Source organism: Notolepis coatsorum, assembly GCF_963971535.1.
Source record: "Notolepis coatsorum genome assembly, chromosome: 12".
NCBI lineage: Eukaryota > Metazoa > Chordata > Actinopteri > Aulopiformes > Paralepididae > Notolepis > Notolepis coatsorum.
Genome location: NC_140176.1, coordinates 4,512,172 through 4,536,077, shown reverse-complemented (window position 1 = coordinate 4,536,077; position 23,906 = coordinate 4,512,172).

The window sequence follows — 23,906 nt, the reverse complement described above, 5'->3', positions numbered from 1 at the left end:
CCTTCAGGACATAGCAGGGTTCCCACGCTTGCCTTGAAATTTTTTTCCATACTACCTCCTGATTTTCCAGGTACCATATTAAGTGATGATCTATAGGCCCCTGAAGTTTTCCGCCCCCATCCGCGCCCCCCTCCCCTCACACACACAACCCCCTAGGACACCTGACTACTTACTTGATTTAAAAGATGTGCCAGTCAAGTCTACATTGTAAATGCTTAAGAGATTATGTCTTATTGATAATATCAATGCATGAAATAATGCAACAAGCTGTAGATGAACAACAATTTATTGAACTGGAACACATGAGCACTGGTATTGATATATGTTCTCTCTTCCACTCCTCTCCTATCTCATCCTGTCCTCTTCTCTCCACACCTCCCCTCGTGTCCGCTCCTGTCTTCTCTTCCTACTCTTCTCAACTGTTCTCCCTTTTCCTCTGTCATCCTCCTCTTCGATCTTCGCGGCCTCTTCTCTTCCTGGCTAACTGGCTCGTTATGAGAGCTAATGTTGGCTAGCTACTGTACCTGGCGCTGGCTAACTGGCTCGTTATGAGAGCTAACGTTGGCTAGCTACTGTACCTGGCGCTGGCTAACTGGCTCGTTATGAGAGCTAACGTTGGTAGCTACTGTACCTGGCGCTGGCTAACTGCCTCGTTATGAGAGCTAACGTTGGTAGCTACTGTACCTGGCGCTGGCTAACTGGCTCGTTATGAGAGCTAACGTTGGCTAGCTACTGTACCTGGCGCTGGCTAACTGGCTCGTTATGAGAGCTAACGTTGGCTAGCTACTGTACCTGGTGCTGGCTAACTGGCTCGTTATGAGAGCTAACATTGGCTAGCTACTGTACCTGGCGCTGGCTAACTGGCTCGTTATGAGAGCTAACGTTGGCTAGCTACTGTACCTGGCGCTGGCTAACTGGCTCGTTATGAGAGCTAACATTGGCTAGCTACTGTACCTGGCGCTGGCTAACTGGCTCGTTATGAGCTAACGTTGGCTAGCTACTGTACCTGGCGCTGGCTAACTGGCACGTTATGAGAGCTAACGTTGGTAGCTACTGTACCTGGCGCTGGCTAACTGCCTCGTTATGAGAGCTAACGTTGGTAGCTACTGTACCTGGCGCTGGCTAACTGGCTCGTTATGAGAGCTAACGTTGGCTAGCTACTGTACCTGGCGTTGGCTAACTGGCTCGTTATGAGAGCTAACATTGGCTAGCTACTGTACCTGGCGCCTCTTTTGTTAACACCTCTTTTGTTAAAAAATTTCCAGCATGGCATTTGTGGCTCTCCGGTGTTTTCCCATTCTCCTCTGCTTTCCTATACCAGCACCACGAGAGACTGCACATTTTGTGCATAGGGTTGTCATCAGTGGACATGGAGTGGAGGAGACCTGCCCATATTGCGGTCTTCATTTGATCGATTGAACCCTGGTTATCCAAAATTGCCCCCCTATAATAATTTTGCAAGGGTTTGCATTTTTTCGCAGTCAGCTTCCCCACACCCTTCCCTCCTAACTTACCCTCTGTACTACACTTCCTTAGTGCTGTACCCATTCTTTTGTGGGCATGATTTATACACTCCAATTTACTGATTTCCTGCCCAGGGTATGGGTTCAGTGCAACTACCTCCCTAAATGCTGTACTATCCCCATCTGATAGCATCTCAATGTACCGCACCTGGTGGCGATTCACAGATCTAGCCCACATCCTTTTTGCGGACTCCTTCTCCATTGCCTTACTTGAACCGGCAAAGTTTTTAGCACAGTCTTTGTGTGTCTCTCTCCAGCTGTCAAACTCCTGCTCTGTTACTTTCTCCTGTCGCTTGGCGTTTTCCTTCAGGGCACACGCATGGCAGTAGGATGATAGGACCTCATAGTCTATCACCAGTCCTGTAAGGAGGTCAATGCACACGCCGATTCCATAATGTGAAGTGAAGCCTCTTTTTTGCCAGGTGCCATCAAAAGAAACACTTATGTTTATGACTGCATCTGGATCCTTCCTCAGCAACTCTGCCACATCTGGGTCAACATCTGCATACGCCTGCCTGACCTGCTCCCTGGTCCTGTGTAGTGACTCCAGGCCTCTCTCAATTTCTGCCACTAAAATGAAATGTAACATATCAGTTACCCCTAACAGAAATGAAAAATATTTTCAATCATTATTTTAGAGCACATTATATTTCCCCACCATATCACAATATATTGTAAAATATGCAAATAATATATTACACATCAATATAATTACCATGGGTATATTTGTAAATATATAGGGACTGTACATCTGATCAACTTTTCTTTTTACTTTAGTGGTAGGGAGAGAGAGGGAGAGAGAGAGGGACACGGAGCACCCCACACACACCGTGCGCATGGGGAAACACACAAACGCGCAGTCGGGAGCGCGCGCAAAACGCTCTGCATCCCTCCCTCTCCGACTTCAGTTCAGAGGGGCTGTTTCCATACCTGTCACTCTTTTATTGTGTTTCTGGTATGTTTTGACGTGAAGTCCAGGGATCCCCAACACTTTGCTGATCTTTCTGAGGGCTGCATACCCCAACCCTAATTCGTGTGCTAAGAGGACCATGCGCACATTCACATCAAACGCCACATCGTTCCTGGTTGAGTCGTGGATACGTGTGGATGTATAGACACTTTTGCGGTACTGATCTGTTTGGCACAGACTGCACTCAATTATCAAACTGCTACAGAACTCCCGATTCTGCGGATCGATGATAATTTGAAGCCCAGTCCCTGCGCAATTAGGACATATCAACACGCCGATCAGTTCATTCAACCGCGCTACATGAACTATCAGCCACTGCTGTGTGACGAGGCTTGGTGTTTGTTCATCACCCCCGTTGTCCTGCTTTCCAATTGACAGCTTACGCATCGATGCGCTTTGTGAAGGCATTTCATCTTCTACTCCAGTAGAAGTTTCTTTTTGTTTACACCCTCTTGCTACCAACAATTGTTGTTGTCTTTTATGGGAACTCTTTACGCCGAGTTTCCTCACTCGCTGTTTCGGCATTTTGACAGATCAGGTCTCCCGCGGAATGAATCTACCACAGAATGAATCTCCCGCGGCTGACAACAGGATGTCAGAGCATGTGATGCACCTGAACCAATCACGCTATCAGAAATCTGCACCAGCCCAATGAGAGCTCGGTGCTTGCGACAGCCCTCAGCGCGCGAGACAACTGTACCTCATAATGCCGGTGATCTGAATTCGGAATGCTGCAAAATCAACAGGCGCAGCATGACAAAGTGTAGTAAAATAAACATCTAAATGTGTATTTTGAACGTTTCCTTTCCAATAGTCTGAAAAAAGACATGTTATGGAAGCAAAATAGCACAAAATCTCAAAATTGACAAAAAAAAAAAAGGTCTTTTTCACGTTAATTGAAAATAGCATATGAGAGTATTATGTAAGGGATAATGTATAGCTACGAGGTCATTGTCGCAAAATAATTGACCGACACGGAGTTTAAAATACCGAGCCGCCTCGGCGAGGTGTTTTAAACGTCAGTGAAGGTCAATTATTTTGCGACAATGATCGAGACTGGGTCAATGCACTGGTGGTTAGTAGAAAAGCCCAAAACAGGAAAGCTTAGGATTTGTCTAGATCCCCGCCCCCTGAACAAAGCCATCCAGAGACTTGCTTGCACCTCATGGTACAAAAGCACCTCAAAGGCGCTAAAAACAAAATTACAAACATCTCAAAACAAACTGGTCAGACTACTGCTTGACCTTACTCCTAGAACCCACCTCACCCCTGCCCACTTTGACAACCTAGGATGGCTTGGGTCGCTTTCACACAGGGGCTGTTTGGTCCGGACTTTCGGACCAGAATTCGATAGTCCGGTTTTTCGGGTCTGTGTGAATGCGCGTCGAACTCGGTTCGCGGACCAAACAGGCGAACTCTAGTCCGCCTGAAAACGTCGGTCTCGGTTCGGCTTCATCGAACCAAACGCGAACCAAATATAGGAAGTGATTATTATTACCACTGCTCGCAGCACTCACTGCAAAACAAGCACACTGCATCTAATCTCTCTATCTATCCATCTATCTATCTATCTGTGCATCTTGGGAAGAAGGAAGAAAAAACGCGGCTTATTATTATTACCGAGGCGCGCGGCTTATTATATTATTAATAAAACAGCTACTTGTGGGCACTCATAAAAACACTGTGGTCTACAACTTGTTTAGCGAGAGGATGGTGGTAATGTGCTTCAATAGAACAATGGATCATGCCATGTCAAAACTCGGCTCCGCTGATCTGGTCCACACACAGACACACACACGCGCGCGCGCACGCACACGGGATCGCAGCCACACACATTTCCACTGTCCAATAGACAAGCGCCCTTTTCGACCGCGTGACATTGTTCAGAAGGTCTCGGTCCGCCTGACAGATTTCTATGTGAAAGCAGGCGAACCAAATGAAGAATGCAACAATGTTGCAACTTCACCCCCAGAACCGCACCGAGTCCACCAAAACTATATGTGAAAGCGACCAAGTAGACGACGGAGTACAGCAACTTGCAATGGGCCTGGTCTACAAGATACACTACACGACCAAGGTACCCATGTACATGTCAAAATACTTCCCAAAGGTCAGTGAATACCACGATCACAACACCAGAGGGAGCTCCACAAATCATGTTAAACCCAGATTCGGCTCAAATAAGGGACTAAACACGTTTCGCCATTATGCCACATCAATGTGGAACGCCCTACCCAAAGCTGTAAAGGAATGTGGATCACTACCCACTTTCAAAACCAATCTCAAGGGACACCTACGGGAGACTGCAATTCAAAACTGGCCCCTGTAAATGTCCTAACCCAACCCCCTCCAATGTACAGTCATTTACCTAGTATGGTTGTCAATAGTCCAATGTACAATTTTGCTTGTTTGTACAGTGTCTCCCCCCCCCCCCCCAATGTACAGTTTTGCTTGCTTATACAGTGTTTCTCCCCCCCCCCCCCCCCCCCCCCCCAACCACCTCCAATGTAAATTACCCAGTATGGTTGTCAATATCCCAATGTACCCAACCCCCCCCCACACAACCCCACCCAACCTCCTCCAATGTACAGTTTCTACGTCATATACTCCCTTTTCTTGACTCCTTTTGTATCACAAACAGTACTGTATTTGCAAATCTGGTATGTCATAAATGTATAGATGTAGCAGTACTGACTATCTGTATGTCATGTATGTCATATATCCTGATGAATTGAAAATGGGGGACCCTGATGTAAACAAGACGAAAGTCTTTCTCTGGTCTGCATCCCCTTAACAATTGTGTGTATATTGAGCTGTACTGTATTGTACCCATTCTGCAATCTGTTAAAGTTTTCAATCAATCAATCAGACCCTACTACCCACTCCCTATTCTAGATGACATTACCCCCAAAATTAGCGGGTGCACAGTATTTCAGTGTGCTAGACGCCAGGTCTGGGTACTGGACAATAAAACTCAGTACAGTAAGATCTCTGATCATGTTAGTACAGTAACTAGGGTGCACTAGTCTCTCTGATCATGTTAGTACAGTAACTAGGCTGCACTAGTCTCTCTGATCATGTTAGTACAGTAACTAGGCTGCACTAGTTTCTCTGATCATGCTAGTACAGTAACTAGGCTGCACTAGTCTCTCTGATCATGTTAGTACAGTAACTAGGCTGCACTAGTCTCTCTGATCATGTTAGTACAGTAACTAGGCTGCACTAGTCTCTCTGATCATGTTAGTACAGTAACTAGGCTGCACAGCCGACAAACATAGTTGCTGCCTAAACAATATCCAGGTAAGATGGCGGACGGTTATCCCATGATTTATGGCGTAATGTCGCATCTAATGTTTTATATATGGCAGCACCGCTGGTCTAACTGTTGGGTACATTATTTAAGGTTAGGCAATTGTGAAATACTGTAATCACAAACGGGAACATATACCTATTGATCAAAGAATAATGTCCAAAGGACCTTCTGATTAAACGAACCTGCTTTGTGTTTCTTCATCTCACTTTCACAACACTCTGACGTTTACGGCCAATCTCGACTCCTCCTTAGTTCAAATCTGTCTCCAGCAGCTGCAGTTAGTCCGTTCTTTACACGATCACTGCATCTAGATCTGTTCAGAGAGTTAACGTTAGAGATTAGCAGCGTTAGCTCGTTATAGCAACAGACAACGAGGTGAAGCAATGGAGTGTGGTGCCCCTGGTGGCTAGGACGAGACATTGCATGGCATTTCCGTATTTTCTGGTGACGTCAAGGAGGGCTGGATCAATCAGCTACGTCCGCGTTACGCGCGCTGATTGGCGGAGAGGGGACGTCACTCCACATTGGTCCTAGCCCCTCCCCCCTGACCAGGCTCGGTTGAGACGTGCGGTTGGAGAGAGTGCGAGAGAGAGGGATGATGAATGATGAATGAATGAATGAATGAATGAATGAATGAATGAATGAATGAATGAATGAATGAATGAATGAATGATGAATGAAAACTTTATTTAACAGATTGCAGAATGGGTTTATGATGAATTGAAAATGGGGAATTCCATCCATCTTTCTGGCGAATGCCCGTTCGTTGGAGGGTAGGATGGATGATCTGAGAGCGAGGGTCCGGTTCCAACGGGAGATGAGAGACATCAACATTATATGTCTCACAGAGACATGGCTCACGTCGACGACCCCAGACAAAAGCGTCTCTCCCTCGGATGCCTTCACAGTCTTACGTGCAGATCGCAACGCTGGCTCAGGAAAGACCATCGGCGGCGGAGTCTGCCTCATCACGAACAATTCCTGGGTTAATCCCGAGGGGGTGCAGGTCCTCTCAAACTCGTGTTCGCCGGACTTGGAACATCTTTCTATCCTATGTCGTCCGTTTCACCTCCCGAGGGAGTTCACAGCAGTCGTCATGACTGCCGTGTATATTCCCCCACACGCGAACACGGGCAAAGCGCTGGGCGAATTACACGATCATCTCAACAGACACCAGATCAAACACCCAGACGCAGCGATGGTAGTGGCCGGCGATTTCAACCAGGCCAACCTGAAGAAAGTGATGCCGTCCTTTTTCCAACACATCGCTTGCTCCACCAGAGGGAAGAACACACTCGACCACTGCTATTCCCCGTTCAAAGCGGGTTACAAGGCAGTAGCCGCTCCGCCATTAACGGGGTCCACAAGCTCGAGCGATCATGACTCCATCTTGTTATTTCCGGCATATCAACAGAGATCACGTGACGCCGTCGTGTCACGTGAGACTAAGAAGTGGACCGACGAATCAGAGGCCACGCTCAAGGACGTGCTTGCAGACACGGACTGGGATATGTTCATAGGAAGTGCCAGTGACGTCAGTGAATTAGCAGACATAGTGGTGTGTTATATAACAACAATAGCTGATGGTATTGTCCTCAGGAAAACGGTGCGGATTTTCCCAAACCAGAAACCGTGGGTGGATAGCACTATTAGAGCAGCTCTGAACTCTCGTACCACCGCCTACAACCTGGGTAGAGAGTCAGGAAACATGGAGGAGTATAAGGCTTCAGTCTATACTCTACGCAAAGCAGTCAAACTTGCTAAGAGGACATATGCTGACAAACTGGAGACACAAATGGCACAAAACGACACAAGAGGATTATGGCAGGGACTGAAGTCAATAACTGACTATAAAGTCAGCGCCCCGTCAATGGGGAGCGACGACGCCTCCCTCGCGGACAAGCTCAACACCTTCTACGCTCGGTTTGGTGTAGACAGTGGCGCTGCTGGCTCTCCGGCTAGTGACGTCACTGGCGCGCCGGCTGTTGTGGAGGGGGGGGGGCAACCGCGAGGGGGGGGGGGACGCTCTCTCGTTGTCGGAACACAGTGTGAGAAGAGCATTTATGCAGGTGAACACCAGGAAGGCTGCTGGCCCAGATGGCATAACAGGACGTATACTCAAGACCTGTGCCAACCAGCTGGCCCCTGTGTTCACCGTCATATTTAATCAATCACTGGCGGAGTCAGTGGTCCCTGCCTGCTTCAAGAGGTCTACCATCATCCCTGTGCCGAAGAAACCCTCCCCAGCATGTCCAAATGACTACAGACCGGTGGCACTCACCTCTGTGGTCATGAAATGTTTCGAGAGGCTGGTCAAGGACCACATTTGTGCCTCCCTCCCCAGTGATATGGACCCTATGCAATTTGCATACAGGACAAACAGGTCCACCGACGACGCGGTCTCCCAGGTACTGCACAGCACCCTCTCGCACCTTGACCGTCAGAAGGGGGGCTATGTGAGACTGTTGTTCATTGACTACAGCTCAGCGTTCAACACCATAGTCCCCACCAGACTGGTGGACAAGCTGATCGAGCTAGGTCTGAGCTCCGCCCTGAGCGCCTGGGTACTGGACTTTCTGAGCGAAAGACCCCAGGCGGTCAGGGTGGGGGGTCAGACCTCCAACACCATCACCCTGAGCATCGGGTCCCCCCAGGGCTGTGTTCTGAGCCCCCTGCTGTACTCACTCTACACACACGACTGTGTGGCCAAGTTCAGCTCCAACTCCATAGTGAAGTTCGCAGATGACACGGTGGTGGTGGGGCTGATCTCGGACAACAACGAGAAGGCCTACCGGGAGGAGGTGGAGGTACTGGAACGCTGGTGCCAGGACAACAGCCTGCTCCTGAACATTGGCAAAACCAAGGAACTGATCGTGGATTATAGGAGAGGACAGCAGGGGACACACACACCACTGATGATAAACGGGGCTACCGTGGACAGGGTGAGCAGCTTCAAGTACCTGGGGGTCCACATCTCAGAGGACCTGACATGGTCAACACACATAAGCACAGTAGTAAATAAGGCGAAACAGCGTCTCTACCACCTGAGACAGTTAAGGAAGTTCAGAGTATCGGGGAAGATACTCCAGTCCTTCTACTCAGGAGCTGTAGAGAGCATCCTGACCGGAAACATCACTGCCTGGTATGGAAACAGCACGGCACAGGACAAGAAGGCCCTACAGAAAGTGGTGCGCTCAGCCGAGCGTACCACGGGTATTGCACTACCCCCCCTGCAGGTTCTATACAACAAGAGGTGCAAATCCAGAGCCTGCAGGATAATGAAAGACCCTCACCACCCCAATAACAGCCTGTTTCAGCTGCTGAGGTCAGGCAGACGCCTGCAAATCTCAGCTACTAGGACAGAGCGGTTTAGGCTCAGCTTCTTCCCCCAGGCCATCAGAGCCATGAACAATGTACATTGAGTGCTCAGAACATTGAACTGTCCACACACAAGCACACATGAACACACACACGACACGCACACTGTGCACGCTCACACACGAGCAGCCACTTAACACTTTAGCATGAGCGGGCACACACTCAGGCCGCACGCACCCTCACTTATTGCCAAAAGGAAAGGCCACTTTAAATTAGTATTAGCAACAGTAACAGTGTATTGCACTACTATTACTACTACTGTTAACTGCCAACTGTTACCCGTCATTGCACAAATTTATTGTTACCTGCTACCTGTTATTGCACAATTTTATTGCACACATTTTTTGTATTGGATTCTATTATATGTTATATGTTGTACCAATTGCACATCGTTGTGGGCAAGACCACCCGCATTTCATTGTATATCCGTATGCCGTGACAAATAAAACTCTTGACTTGACTTGACTTGATGTAAACAAGACGAAAGTCTTTCTCTGGTCTGCATCCCCTTAACAATTGTATGTATTGAGCTGTACTGTACTGTACCCATTCTGCAATCTGTTAATAAACTTTTCAATCAATCAATCAATCAGTACAAGCTCAATACACACAATTGTTAAGGGGATGCAGACCAGAGAAAGACGTTTGTCTTGTTTACATCAGGGTCCCCCATTTTCAATTCATAGTGACATTTATGACATACACAACAAACATGACATTTATGGCATAGGGACATACATGACATACAGGTATTTAGTACTGTTACATTTGTGACATACGATATGCAAATATACAGTAGGCTACTGTTACGGTTACCCATAGATCCTGACAGAGTATAAATTATACATTTGATGGGGAGGGGACTGTACATTAGGAGGGGGTGGGTGGGTGGGAGAGAAATATACATACGGTGGGGAGAAAATACATACAGTGGGGAGGAGACTGTACATTAGGAGGGGGTGGGGGGGTTTGGACATTTACGGTGGAATTGCAGCCTCCCGTAGGTGCTCTTTAAGAGTGGTTTTGAATGTGGGTAGGGATTCACATTCCTTTACAGTTTTGGGTAGGGCGTTCCACATTGATGTGGCATAATTGCGAAACGTGTTTAGTACCTTGTTTGAGCCGAATCTGGGTTTAACATGATTTGTTGAGCTTCCTCTGGTGTTGTGGTCGTGGTATTCACTGACCTTGATTTGATTGATTGTATGTCATAAATGTCCTGATGAATTGAAAATGGGGGACCCCGATGTAAACAAAACAAAAGTATTTTTCTGGTCTGCATCCTCTTAGCATTGTACCCATTCTGCAATCTGTTAATATGTTTTCAATCAATCAATCAATAAGAAGGACAACCATAAGCATCCTTCCTCCAGAAATCAACCAATCCTGGGCACTCCCATACCATATGGAAAAAGGTACACAAGGCGTTTTTGTGTGCACAAAGCGCTTTTAGGTGATGGTATGGCTTTCTTTATGTAATATGCACGGAGTAAAGTATGTTCTATGTATAAAATCAAAATGGATGACTTGGTGGTTGGGAATTTTGGAGGATAGCAAAATGTTTTGCTAGATTAATAGCCCATTTAGACTGCTGCTATTGAATGGTATATCCACACTGGCACACTATATCAATGGGTAGAGGCTTTGAAGAAGTCTTTGCCAACATGGCGTAAACCGTTGAGACCAGACCCCTGGGTCTGGTAAATATTGTGTGAAATGGATGGGTACCTAATTGACTATCCCAAGGTACGCCATTGCTGTGCACAATAGAAGCTAGAAGAAAGTGCCAGGTGAATTAAAGTGTTTCTGAATGTCTTGGAATGAGCAGAGACCCTCTACCCCAGTGGTTCTCAAACGGTGGTACGCGTACCACTAGTGGTACTTGGTGGTACTGCTGGTGGTACTTGAAAACATTAACAAAAACAAAAACAAATTATACTTTTTTTTTTTTTGCAGTCAGGCCACTGAACTTAGAAGCAGGCCAGGCCGCGTGTAGCCTGTTTACACCGCATCCGCGTTTCCGGCACTCTGATTGGCCAGGTCATGTGATATGTGCGCCCAATAGCGTGTTTGCCCATTTCCGCGTCGAACAGCCTGCAAACTACCTGGCGTTCTATCGCCATGCTCTAAGACAAACTCTAACCTTAACCAACTTCGAAGAGTGCCTAAGCTTAACCAGTGTAGAAACTTGCTGTCCCCCGATTGGCGCTCATGTCACATGACCTGGCCAATCAGAGCACAAAACGGGAACCCGGAAACGCGGATGCGTTGTAAAAAGGCTTCAAGCGGCCAGGCCAGTGTTTCTGGTTGCGGCGGCGCGATAGTTAGATAACCTAAATGGGGAACAACCAGGAGATCACTGTGACAGAGTAATGCAGTCTAAACAGTCATAAATCTTTAATTCAACTTCAGCCCTGATCATAACCATTTATTTTTTTTAGATTTTTTGTAATGTCAGATAAAAAATTAAATACTCCCACTTTTCTGAAAAGAGTTGGTGTTAAATCTGACATTACAAAAAATCCATAAAAATCTGTGTTGTTGCTAATCATTGACACATGCTAGCCTGTAATAATCCCCACCAGAAAAATTTACTTTGCATTTGATATATTGAAAATATTTAACTTTTTGTGTGTTTTTTTTAACAATAATTTTGTGATGCCGTCACACAAACTGGCATTTAAAGGGTAATAATTCAAAAATGTATTGAACATGTGTTTTCTTTTCTTTTTTACAATAATTTGTGATGCCCATCACAAACACTGGCAGGTAAAAATTCAAAATTTCTGCACCAGAATGCAGGAAATTAAGTTTTTGTAACAAAATAATTGTGTGTGTTTGTGTGTGTGTGTGTGTGTGCGTGTGTGTGTGTGTGTGTGTGAGTGTGAGAGAGAATGAAGGACAATTGCTTGCTGTGTGAGAGAGAGAGAGAGAGAGAGAGAGAGAGAGAGAGAGAGAGAGAGAGAGAGAGAGAGAGAGAGAGAGAGAGAGAGAGAGAGAGAGAGAATTAAGTACATTTGCTGAAATACAGTTCTTAATTTTCTCACTTGCTATGTGAGAATGTTAGTTATTATGTTCTCAATGCGTTTGCTAGTTCTAGTGCAATCCCTTTGTACATTGTGGCGGTGTCTGACAAAAGTAAGTTAACAATAAATAATGGTATTAGGAATACATTTGCCTCCTGCGTGAACTGTGCATAGCTGAATAGACTATTTTAACGCCGGTCATATGGTGGTACTTGGAGAGCCAGCTACGTTCTCAGGTGGTACTTGGTGTAAATTTTTTTAGAACTACTGCTCTACCCCAAACAAATCAGCAAGTGTAAGAACTCCCTTATTACACCACTGGGGGGCAGTATTGGACGCCTCCCCACTGGAGACCAGTGTTATCATGGGTGATTGAAGGTACAAATTTGGTGTCATTTTCCTGAGATTCTCTGCAAGACTGCAAACTGAGATTAGCTCAATAATGATGGAGCCAAATTCGTTTTTTGATTGTTTGATAGATATATTGGAATAGATTACATATTGTAATTGTAACCTATGAGGGCTGTACAGAATTTCCCTCTATATAGGGTGCCAGGACACCAATAGTACCATTGGAAGGTTGGTAGTCCCGATCCACCTTCACCTTTTTCCCTCTGGAGGGTTGAAAGTTTGAGTCTGCCAGACGGAGCATGGAGCTGAAAACGCTAATTTGTGGAAGAATATTAATTTTAATATATGAAAAAGAGAATGGAATTAGAGGGGATAAGTATTCCACCCTTGCCGATGTGTTTCTACCTCCATAAGCACTTTCTTATAATTACTTGATACAGTGCTTGTAACCGAGGGGTGGACTGAAACACCAAGATATTTAAGATTCTGGACCACTGGGATGTTAAATGGGGTAGCTAGCCATGCAGCAGAGGCCTTCAGTGGCAATAATGCAGACTTTCCCCAGTTCATTTTATAGATCGATAGATAGATACTTTATTCATCCCCTTCGGGGAATTCAGGGATCTCACATAGCTCATACAGTCGTTCACAATTATGTCTGCATCATGAATTAAAAAGTAAGCACATGATAAAAATTCATGTACATCATATCTACCAATAATAATAAAAACGTGTTAAGATAAAAGCAGGTGTATAAGACAGGTGTATAAAAACAGTTGTATTAAAAAAAAAATAGGTGTATAAAAACGTGTAGGGAACAGGAAACAAACAGCCACAGGTCAGCTGTTGTACAGTCTGATGCATAGGCGGCGCGTATATAAGGCTAGGGGGGGCTATGCCTACCCAGAATATTATGCTCGGAATCTTGAAATGTATATAATATATGCGCAGGCTGCTGGCTATTGTGTGTGTCTTGTGCTGCAGCCGGCTGGCCGAGGTGTCAACGACGAAGGTGTCAATCGGTGGCAGCGTTTAACATTCCAGGTACAGGCAGTAACCAATCACGCATAGGCTCAGGTTAAATAATGTAGCCAATCACATCATTCACATGATCATCCTGATCCCGCAGGCAGAGTAAAGCAAACATCTGTGTTCTGAATTTCAGCCCGCCGATCGCTTTGTAGCGAACACCAGCGCACTATTTTGAGTCAAATTTCAAAAAGCAAAATGGATATATACGGTATTTTTCCAAGGCATAAACAAAGTAATTTAGAAGCTGCACCGGGCTGGCCCTGGGCATAACTACCGATCACCTGAGGCTGTATGTTGTTTTATCTTGGCAAACAAGGGCTTGCTCTAAGAGGACATGATGAGAGTCCGAGTTCATCAAATCGTGGAAACTTTCTAGAGCTACTGTATGTACATTGTTTTCAAAGCATGATGAGATCTAAATTACGAAAAACTTTCACTTCATTGCAACTTGTGATTCAAGTTGTGAACGGTCTTTCTCACCAAGACGAAACGTCGCATTTATCTGCATTAAGGTAAGACAATGGTTAATATATTATTGGATGCCTTCATTTGAACACTTAATTTGCACTATATATAAATGAGTGGGGCTCACTGTAGTATAGCCTAGTAGTGTGTGTGTGTATATGAAATCAGAACCTGGACAGTTTGCGTGCAACCAAAAATAAAAGGTCAAATTTTTCAAGCTGCGCGCGGGGACCGTTCCCTTTACAGCCTTCCCTGACCTAAAGCCCACGCGCCGCCTATGGTCTGATGGCTGTGGGGAGAAAGGACCTGATCAAACATATATACAACATTTCCCCACACACATTAAAAGAGCTGAGCCTCCTAAAGAAGAACAGCCGGCTCTGTCCCTTCCTATAGAGCGCGTCCGTGTTTGCAGACCAGGCCAGCTTGTCGTCCAGGTGCACACCTACATACTTATGTGGCGGGTGGCGGTAATGAGAAAGGAGGAGGGGCCTCAATGAGCCAGGTTCCGTTATAGGGGGCCACCTGCAGGCGGAACGTGAGGTGAACTGTTTGTTCCGGCCGGTGCAGTGAGGCAGTGCACACCTCACTCCGTGATGCAGGAACGAGCATTATACACTACGGTAGGCAGTGGTAGCATCTATGGGTTATGGATAGCGGTTTTAATCGTGTGCTTTGTAATATGTGTGACATGGAGTGTTTGTTCCAGATCACTTGCCTGGTTCCCAGCGGGATTGAAGGTAGTTGGTAGGATAAGACCACCGACGTAGCACACTTTGTTTTAGCATGTAATGTTGTCTAATAATTATGTGTGTTATTGTTTTAATACAACAATCAAGGTGCCCTTCTTTTTTCATAATCCTTTACCGTTACTGGTAAATCAAGGTAAATAGAGTGCAATATAGCATCTAAACAACACACTGTAAGTGGGGAGATAACAGTGGAGAGATTGAAATCTATCAGAATAGTAGTAGTAGATTATTTTATTCAGCCATCACACACAAAACAATAATAGTATGCACAATCATTCCAGACTGTCAACAGTCTGATTTGGGCAGTGACTAAAAAGGTACAGGCTGACGCATAATGCTTAGATATACCTGTCCTATATTCTTATGAAATTAACTAAATACAACAAAATAAGGATTATTCACATAATTTGTAACCCTCAAAAAAAGCTACACAAACCATTTCTTCTGACTTATTCTTAAATGTATATCAGCATTGTTCCACATGTTAACCAACCATAGAAATACATCTCATTTGAATCCCTTTCTTAGCTTTAGTCACTCTTATACAGTATATTCTCTCATTAGACTAACTTCTAGTGAATGAAATAGTGAAGTTAAAATATTCCCCATTTTTTGTGAACCCCCTGGAACCTCCTCAAGCATCCCGGGGCCACGACCCAACATTATAATAATAATAATAATAATAATAATAATAATAATAATAATAATAATAATAATAATAATAATAATAATAATAATAATAATAATAATAATAATAATAATAATAATAATAATAATAATAATAATAATAATAATAATAATAATAATAATAATAATAATAATAATAATAATAATTATTATTATTATTATAATAATAATAATAATAATAATAATAATAATAATAATAATAATAATAATAATAATAATAATAATAATAATAATAATAATAATAATAAGACAGAAACATCTGCACATTAAACATTTATTCATTCTATATACATGTCATTAAAACCCCAAATATGACTAATAGGATCGAGATCAAGGTAAATAGAGTGCAATATACCATCTATATACTGTAATGATCATGGGTTTAAATAAACAACATACTTACAACAAAATAAACATGGGTCTGGATTTTATTTAATGATAATTTATTGATAAGAGAGACACATGTAGAACTTTGAACTCAAAAGTGTATTAGATATCTGAGAGCCTCATTTATCAATACAAGTATGGTATGTGTGAAACGTTGATCAATTACTGTGCCACACTTTACTTTACAGAATGTATGTTGACATAAAATTACCCAAAATGCTAGAACTGTTGTTGTTGTTGTCGTTGAGAAAATTATGACTAAATCCCTTTGCTCTCTATCCCCCTGGATATCAACGTTATTTTTGACATATGGGTTCCAAGTTATTCTTGCCTTGATACAACACTCACTGTGCCGTTCTGTTTTCATCATCTTTAACCATTACTGAAAATGTGGTGCTAATTGGCTTCCAATGTATCTTAAAATGTGTCTTAAACACATAAACCCATAAAAGTCACCACATTTCACTAAAATGGACACATAAATGCATCTCAGTAGTGGTGACTTTCATCAGTTTATGCGGAGTTTATTTTATGTATGAGAAAATAAGTTGTTGATGTGTTCTTTTTGTTTACTGTATGTGTGTGTTGTTTGTTCCCTTGCATTCGCCCCTCCTCTTAATTCTCCCCAACGTTGCACTAATCAGAGACAATGCCCTTCGGCTGGGCGATGAGGTCACCCCCCCCCCCCTTGACATGGAAGGAGGTGCTCCATGGTCTGGGGTTCTGTGCCACAGTCGCATGTGGTTGGGCCACTAAGATAGCCCCATCTGCTTGGGGCTTCACTGGAACGGCCAACACCTGGAAAGGAGCTAAGCAGCTATGACCCACGTGGCGTGTGGCCGGGACTACACACAATATCGGACCTTAAAAGGAAACCCAACAGCACAGCTAACATTGGTGCCTCCCTGCTTTTACGCCCGTTTTGAACGGTACCACCAACCTTCCAGGGGAAGCCCCCACCACTCATTAACCCCTCCCACAAGTCTGTACGATGAACGGTTCATGAGATATGAAAGGGGCGGGGCTTATTGCAATGGACAATTAATTCATAAATATTTGTAATGCATGTATATCAATGACAATAGGTTCACTATGGCATGTCTATATATTGTTAACAGGTGCCAAAGAGCTGATTACCAGCGAACCTGTATAATATCACCCTCTTGTGGTGAAAAGCTGTAACTTCATACTGAATATGCATTTCAATGATGAGAATTAATTAACTTAAAATACTTGTCCAAAACTGCCCTATTGAGGTTAGCTGCAGGGGGGAATGGTAGTCCAACAAACAGTAAAGTAGCAACAGAGAATGAGACACTTGTTTTAAATTAAACCATTCTTTTTCGGCCTAGGTTATGTCTCTAAACTCTTACTGACAAAGAAATCACTTCCTGTTCCTTATATTACGGGGAGAGGGGGAGGGACTAATAGGTTAAACCCACAGAGATTTATCACAAATTAATAATATAGCCATACCATCGGTAATATGAACAAAAACTAAATCTTTATATTAAATCAAATTAGATTAGTGTAAATATTTCAATTCAATAATAAATATAAAAACGTCCATGAACACAAAATCACTATTCTGGCTGCTACATTTCCAATCCCTAATTGTTACCGTGGAACAATTATCAATGAATGATAATATTGCTGCCATATTCTACAACATTGATACATATAATATATACAGTAATAACATTATGGAAGTCCATTTCTGTTTTTTAAATTGAAGTCCAGGTCCAATGTGATGTGTCCGTCTTTCAACATTGAACACTGAAGTCTTCCTGGGATCAGAGCTTCAAGCACGTGACCCACCAGTTCTGTGGTGAAACAGGCTCTGAGGTTTTGTCAGATGCTCTCTGGCGCCACCAGTTATTGAAGGAATACACTGTTGCTGTCACACCTCAGTCTTCTGACTGATACCTTGAACTACTTATGAGCGAAGCCCACTAGGGCACGACATATCTGCAGTAGAGATGTCCGCTGTCACTCCAATACAATGGAGCTAAGTGGCACCGGGTTTGTGCCAAAATAATACATTTGAAAATCTCAACATTAATGTCTATAGCTTTTTATTTCATTTAGCAACTATTTTCTGTTTTAACTTTTAACTTAAGTAAAATATCATGTCCTAATGGCTACACAGCATTTTAAATTATAACACTCATAATGAAAGAGTCAAAACAAGCATATGAGATATATTTTATTGACTGAATCAAAAAAGGAGGTACAGAATCTTTGTGTTTGATATGAATGAAGATAAACAGAAATCAATCACAAAACAAAAATAAGTCCTAAGGATTCCTATTGGGTATACTACTTATTATAAGTACATGGGGTTCCTGTTGAGTATACTACTTAGTATAAGTACATGGGGTTCCTGTTGAGTATACTACTTAGTATGGGAAAAAAAAATTTGGGCAGCACGGTGGTTAGTGGTTAACACTGTCGCCTCACAGCTAGAAGGTCCTGGGTTCGATTCCCGCTTGGGGACCAGGTTGCCAGGTACCCAGGTGGGGTATCTCCCTGGCCTTTCTGTATGGAGTTTGCATGTTGTCCCCGTGCTCGCAAGGGTTTCCCCTCCAGATAAGATAAACCCAAAGGAAAAACATGCAGAACAGATCGCTGACGCTGTCGCGTCCCTGACGAAGATGGACAGGAGCACTTGGATTGGTCCCCGGGCGCAGCCCACGCCACAGCCCATGTCTGCTCCCGGCTGCCCTTGGGGGGAAGGACGACGGGATGGGAAAAGTGCAGAGAGACATTTCATCAGTGCATGTGTGTGTGAGTGTTCCTGTGTGTCGCCCATCTCGCATGTGTGTGTGTTCTTCTAAAAAAGTACATGGGGTTTCTATTTAATATACTGAAAACTGTGTTTGGGGACCTGTTCCCTTTATTCTTTTCAAGTCTACTCTCAGCTTAAACGGAACAACTAAATGGTTTCTTTCCTGTATGAGTTCTAGTGTGTTTCTTCACATTTGATTTAACATTGAACCCTTTCCCACAAACTGAACAGCTAAATGGTTTCTCTCCAGTATGAGTTATCATGTGTTGATTCAGATTAGTTTGCTGAGTGAACCCTTTCCCACAAACTGAACAACTAAATGGTTTCTGTCCAGTGTGAGTTCTCATGTGTGTCTTCACATTTGTTTCCAGACCGAAACCTTTCCCACAAACTGGACAGCTAAATAGTTTCTCTCCAGTATGAGTTATCATGTGTTTCTTCATATTTGATTTAACATTGAACCCTTTCCCACAAACTGAACAGCTAAATGGTTTCTCTCCAGTGTGAGTTCTCATGTGTGTCTTCAGACTTGTTTGCTGAGTGAACCCTTTCCCACAAACTGAACAGCTAAATGGTTTCTCTCCAGTATGAGTTATCATGTGTGTCTTCAGACTTGTTTGCTGAGTGAACCCTTTACCACAAACTGAACAGCTAAATGGTTTCTCTCCAGTATGAGTTATCATGTGTTTCTTCACATTTGTTTCCAGACCGAAACCTTTCCCACAAACTGGACAGCTAAATGGTTTCTCTCCAGTATGAGTTATCATGTGTGTCTTCAGACTTGTTTGCTGAGTGAACCCTTTCCCACAAACTGAACAGCTAAATGGTTTCTCTCCAGTATGAGTTATCATGTGTTTCTTCATATTTGATTTAACATTGAACCCTTTCCCACAAACTGAACAGCTAAATGGTTTCTCTCCAGTATGTGTTCTCATGTGTGTCTTCAGATATACCTTCATACTGAACCCTTTCCCACAAACTGAACAACTAAATGGTTTCTCATCATCAGTCTCAGCTCCAGAACTGTCATCATCACCGTCATCAGTCTCAGCTCCAGAACTGTCATCACTGTCATCAGTCTCAGTTAGAGAACAGTCTGAAGAGAGAGGCTGGCTATCTCTAGTTGGTTCTAAATCACCAGCTGGATCTAAGTTACTGGCTAGTTCCGCTACTCCACAGTCCTCTCCTTCAGGTTCTGTTTCCATGTGTTCAGTTGAGGTGCTGGGTAAAGAGTATGCTTCTCTGTTTTTCTCCCTTTGGGTTTGAAGAGGCTGGAAGGACCGAGCGTTCTCTTGACCATCTTCACATTTCACTGGGTCTACTGTGATCTTGGAGAGATCAGCTTCTTCCAGCCCTTGATCTAGTTCATCTTTAATCTGCTCTGGGTCCCGGTTTTGGCTGAGTTGTGAGGACAGAGTGTTCTCACCTTCATTCTCACATTTCATAAGTTGTAAGGTCATCTTGGAGCCATCAGCCTCCTCTAGATCTTGACACAGTTCCTCCTGTTCCTCTTTAATCTGGAGGGGCTCTGTGTCCTGGGTTTGGCTGAGCTGTGAGGACTGAGGTTTCTCTTCATCATGTTCACTCTTCACAGAGACAGGAAGCTCCTCTCTCTCCTGACTGATCCAGAGTTCCTCCTGTTCCTCTTTAATCTGTAGGCGCTCCGACTCCTCCTGGACCAGACTGGGGCTCCTCTCCTGCTGCTCAGGGGGAACCTCCTCTTCACAGATAAACAGCTGTAAGGCCATGGAGTCTAGAAAGAAGGGCATACAATAATTTAAATGTAATTTGTTGTAACCATTGATTTTGAAAGTAACAAAGGGACAGGTCACTATTTCACATTACACTCTTAACAGGAAAGTAACAACACGCTGAACCAATATATAGGGATGCACAGATCCTATACCCAGGGGAGGAAATTAGGCCATTTTACTCGCCAAATGCGAGTATTCTTTATGTTTGGCGAGTGATTCATGAAGAGCACTCGCCACACTGGCAAGTAGTAAGCAAAACCAAAAAAATCATTCTGCAATCTGCTGATTCGCTTACTGGCAAGCCGAACTCCAACTCCCCCCTTATGATTCCTCCCATTTGCGCCTCATAATAATCCATAACCAATGAACATCATCATTGCGCTCTAAGCTCCTCCAACGAACACTCGTTTTCTAGAAGATGTCGCCCATCTAGGGGAAGTGGACAGACCACTGCGTGCGGCCCTACAGACTCCTGTCACCGGCTTGACAACGTAGACAAAAACACATCAGTGGATGAAAATAATTGCATGTATTGTCGCTTGGTATGGTATGGTATTTATTTTAGACAACAAAACATATACAGATCATTACATCACATATTTGCTTTTGTCAAGGAGAGGAACGAAAAGCCAATGACATATTTACATCGTTGTCCTTGGAAGTCAAGGATGCTTGAAAACAACACATACAACTCATTACAGAAAATCATTCACAATTATTACATTTGCATAGCAATAATGGCACAACCCTTAATTAATACAAACATGTCCATTTGTTAAAACATGTTAATTTAGCCGTGAGTCTGTGTGTCTCTGATGCACCCCGAGGGGAGGGGTTGGTGGGGTGGGAGGGAGGACGGAGAGAGGTTCCGGCTTAGACTAATTACAGTTGCCATCAGCTAGTACCGGAGGGGGAGGTTATGACTACAGTTGTCGTCATAGGGGCGGGAGTTTTGGCTTTGGTGATGGGTGATGAGACAGCCTTGGGTTCCTCCCCTCCAGCGTGCGCACATCGCCAGGCGTACACGCGGGAGGGGGGGGTTTGGGTAGGGATTGGGGGTGGGGGGCCTGCCATCCATCTTATCTACTCCAGACAGTTTCGTTCTGTTCTTGGTACGGTGTTGGGTAGGAACGCCGCATCCCTGATCTTATCTTGACTGACTCCCCAGCGTGGCCTTGCGCATAGACCTCGGGCATTCTTCATTCTTCAGCAGACCTGAGAGTGTGGGGGGGGGGGGGGGGGGCTTTCGGATATCAGTGCGGTCTGACATGGGGGCGAACAACAGCACGCGACGCGTCTCCTTCGAGTCGGATGAGAATGACAAGTCAACAAGCATTAGCCGGCTAGCTACCTAGCATGTAACAAGCTACCATAATGCACATTCAACATAGTGGACGACTATACTGAGCGGCTTTGCTTAAATGCAGCCGAGTGACATTTTATTATTACCGGGTTTCCCCCCATATCACCATTCGCCCATATGCCCTTCACAACGTTGATGTTGTCATACTTGTCATTCAGAATACACCTGCTGAACCCCTAGTGTTGACATGAGATTCGATTCCAATGTATCGTCATCATACAGCACAAGTACAGTACAACCAGAATACGTTTGGCATCCAACCAGAGTGCAAATGTAACAAGTCAAGTTCAAGTTGTTTTATTTAGCTATTACATTACAGTGAAATGCTTGGTTCTTTCACTGCCCAGCCCAGTCCAGCAAACCCAGTCTAACCTAGACCAGCCCAACTTTCCCTGCCCAGTTCAGCCCAACCCAGTCCAGCATAGTTCCCTCTTTCATGTTAATATTTGATATCCTAATATTTTGAAGAGTAGAGACGGTGTGATTAATATGTTTTATGCTAATATTGTGAAGAGTAGAGACACTTAATCTGTTTGGCTGGTAAAAAAAATCATATACTCGCCAGTTGGCTGGTACGCCAAAAAGGTAGTTTCCTCCCCTGCCTATACCCAATACCACTACCAGGCTGATACTAGCTACATGTGATCAGTATCGACTACAGGTGGTCTGATCCATTACCACGTTGTCATAAAGCATCCTCCTCCACTAACATCCCAGCAGCAGTGCATGGTGGAGAAGAAGAAGGACAATGTTCCTGGTAATTCTGCTTGATGAGATGTTGGACAAAGGTTTGGAGTTTTTATTATATAAGGCTATAAAACAAGTGTACATGTACACCTCCAATACTGTACATGTACACACAACTACACGTACACCTCCAATACTGCACATGTACACACAACTACACATACACCTCCAATACTGTACATGTAGCTACAAAAAGGCAAGGGAATCTAGAAAGTAAAACGGGAGGATTTCGAGGTAAGGAGACTACTCCTAATCCACCTCTTAGTACTCATGTGGATTCTGCTTTGTTGGTCAAATCAAGAGAGAAATGAGGACCCAAGTCTCTGAACATAAGAGCAACATTGGAAATCAGGATGAAAAGTCTCCTGTAGCCAAGCATCTCACTGCTGCAGGCCATGAGGTTTGTAGGCTGAGGTTCCAGAGCATTGAGGTAGTGAATCCCTTGAAAAGAGGGAAAGAGGGAACAGGGAAAGCCTGGTTTCAAACATCGGGTTAATTGAATCTGGCTAATGGGACTTTTGATCGACTTAGTTGAACCAGGTAATAGGGCCCAGATCACACCAGGAGACATAAACAGATCACACCAGGAGACCTAAACAGATCACACCAGGAGACCTAAACAGATCACACCAGGAGACATAAACAGATCACATCAGGAGACCTAAACAGATCACATCAGGAGACCTAAACAGATCACATCAGGAGACCTAAACAGATCACACCAGGAGACCTAAACAGATCACATAAGGAGACAAACAGATCACATCAGGAGACCTAAACAGATCACATCAGGAGACTTAAACAGATCACACCAGGAGAGTTAAACAGATCACACCAGGGCCCTATTCCCCGTACCTGGTTCAACTAAGTCGATCAAAAGTCCCATTATCCAGATTCAATTAACCCGATGTTTGAATCCAGGCTTTCCCTGTTCCTCGAACGCTGATTCACTGTCGTTAATTCGAACCAGACTCGATACTCAGGATAATTGCGCGCGGCCGCCTCACCTGAAAAGGCATCATATGTTGATCGCAGAAATCCTGATTTTCTAACGGCATTGATTGAAAACTTTATTAACAGATTGCAGAATGGGTACAATACAGTACAGCTCAATAGCCTCGCCGACAAGTTAAATACATAATCTATAGGCTAATTTTAAGTCCCTCATTACCCCAATCAATCAGATTATATTTCTTTAAATGTGCCTGCTGGCAGTAGGCTTAATGGAATGAATAATCGAATGAGATCTTGCTAGCGAAAATAATTAGTTAAACTCTTTCCGAATAAGTAGACAAAAACAAGCCCAATGAATATCTAATTGATACAAATTAATATATACTTATGAGGATATCTGTACTGTATGTGCTTAG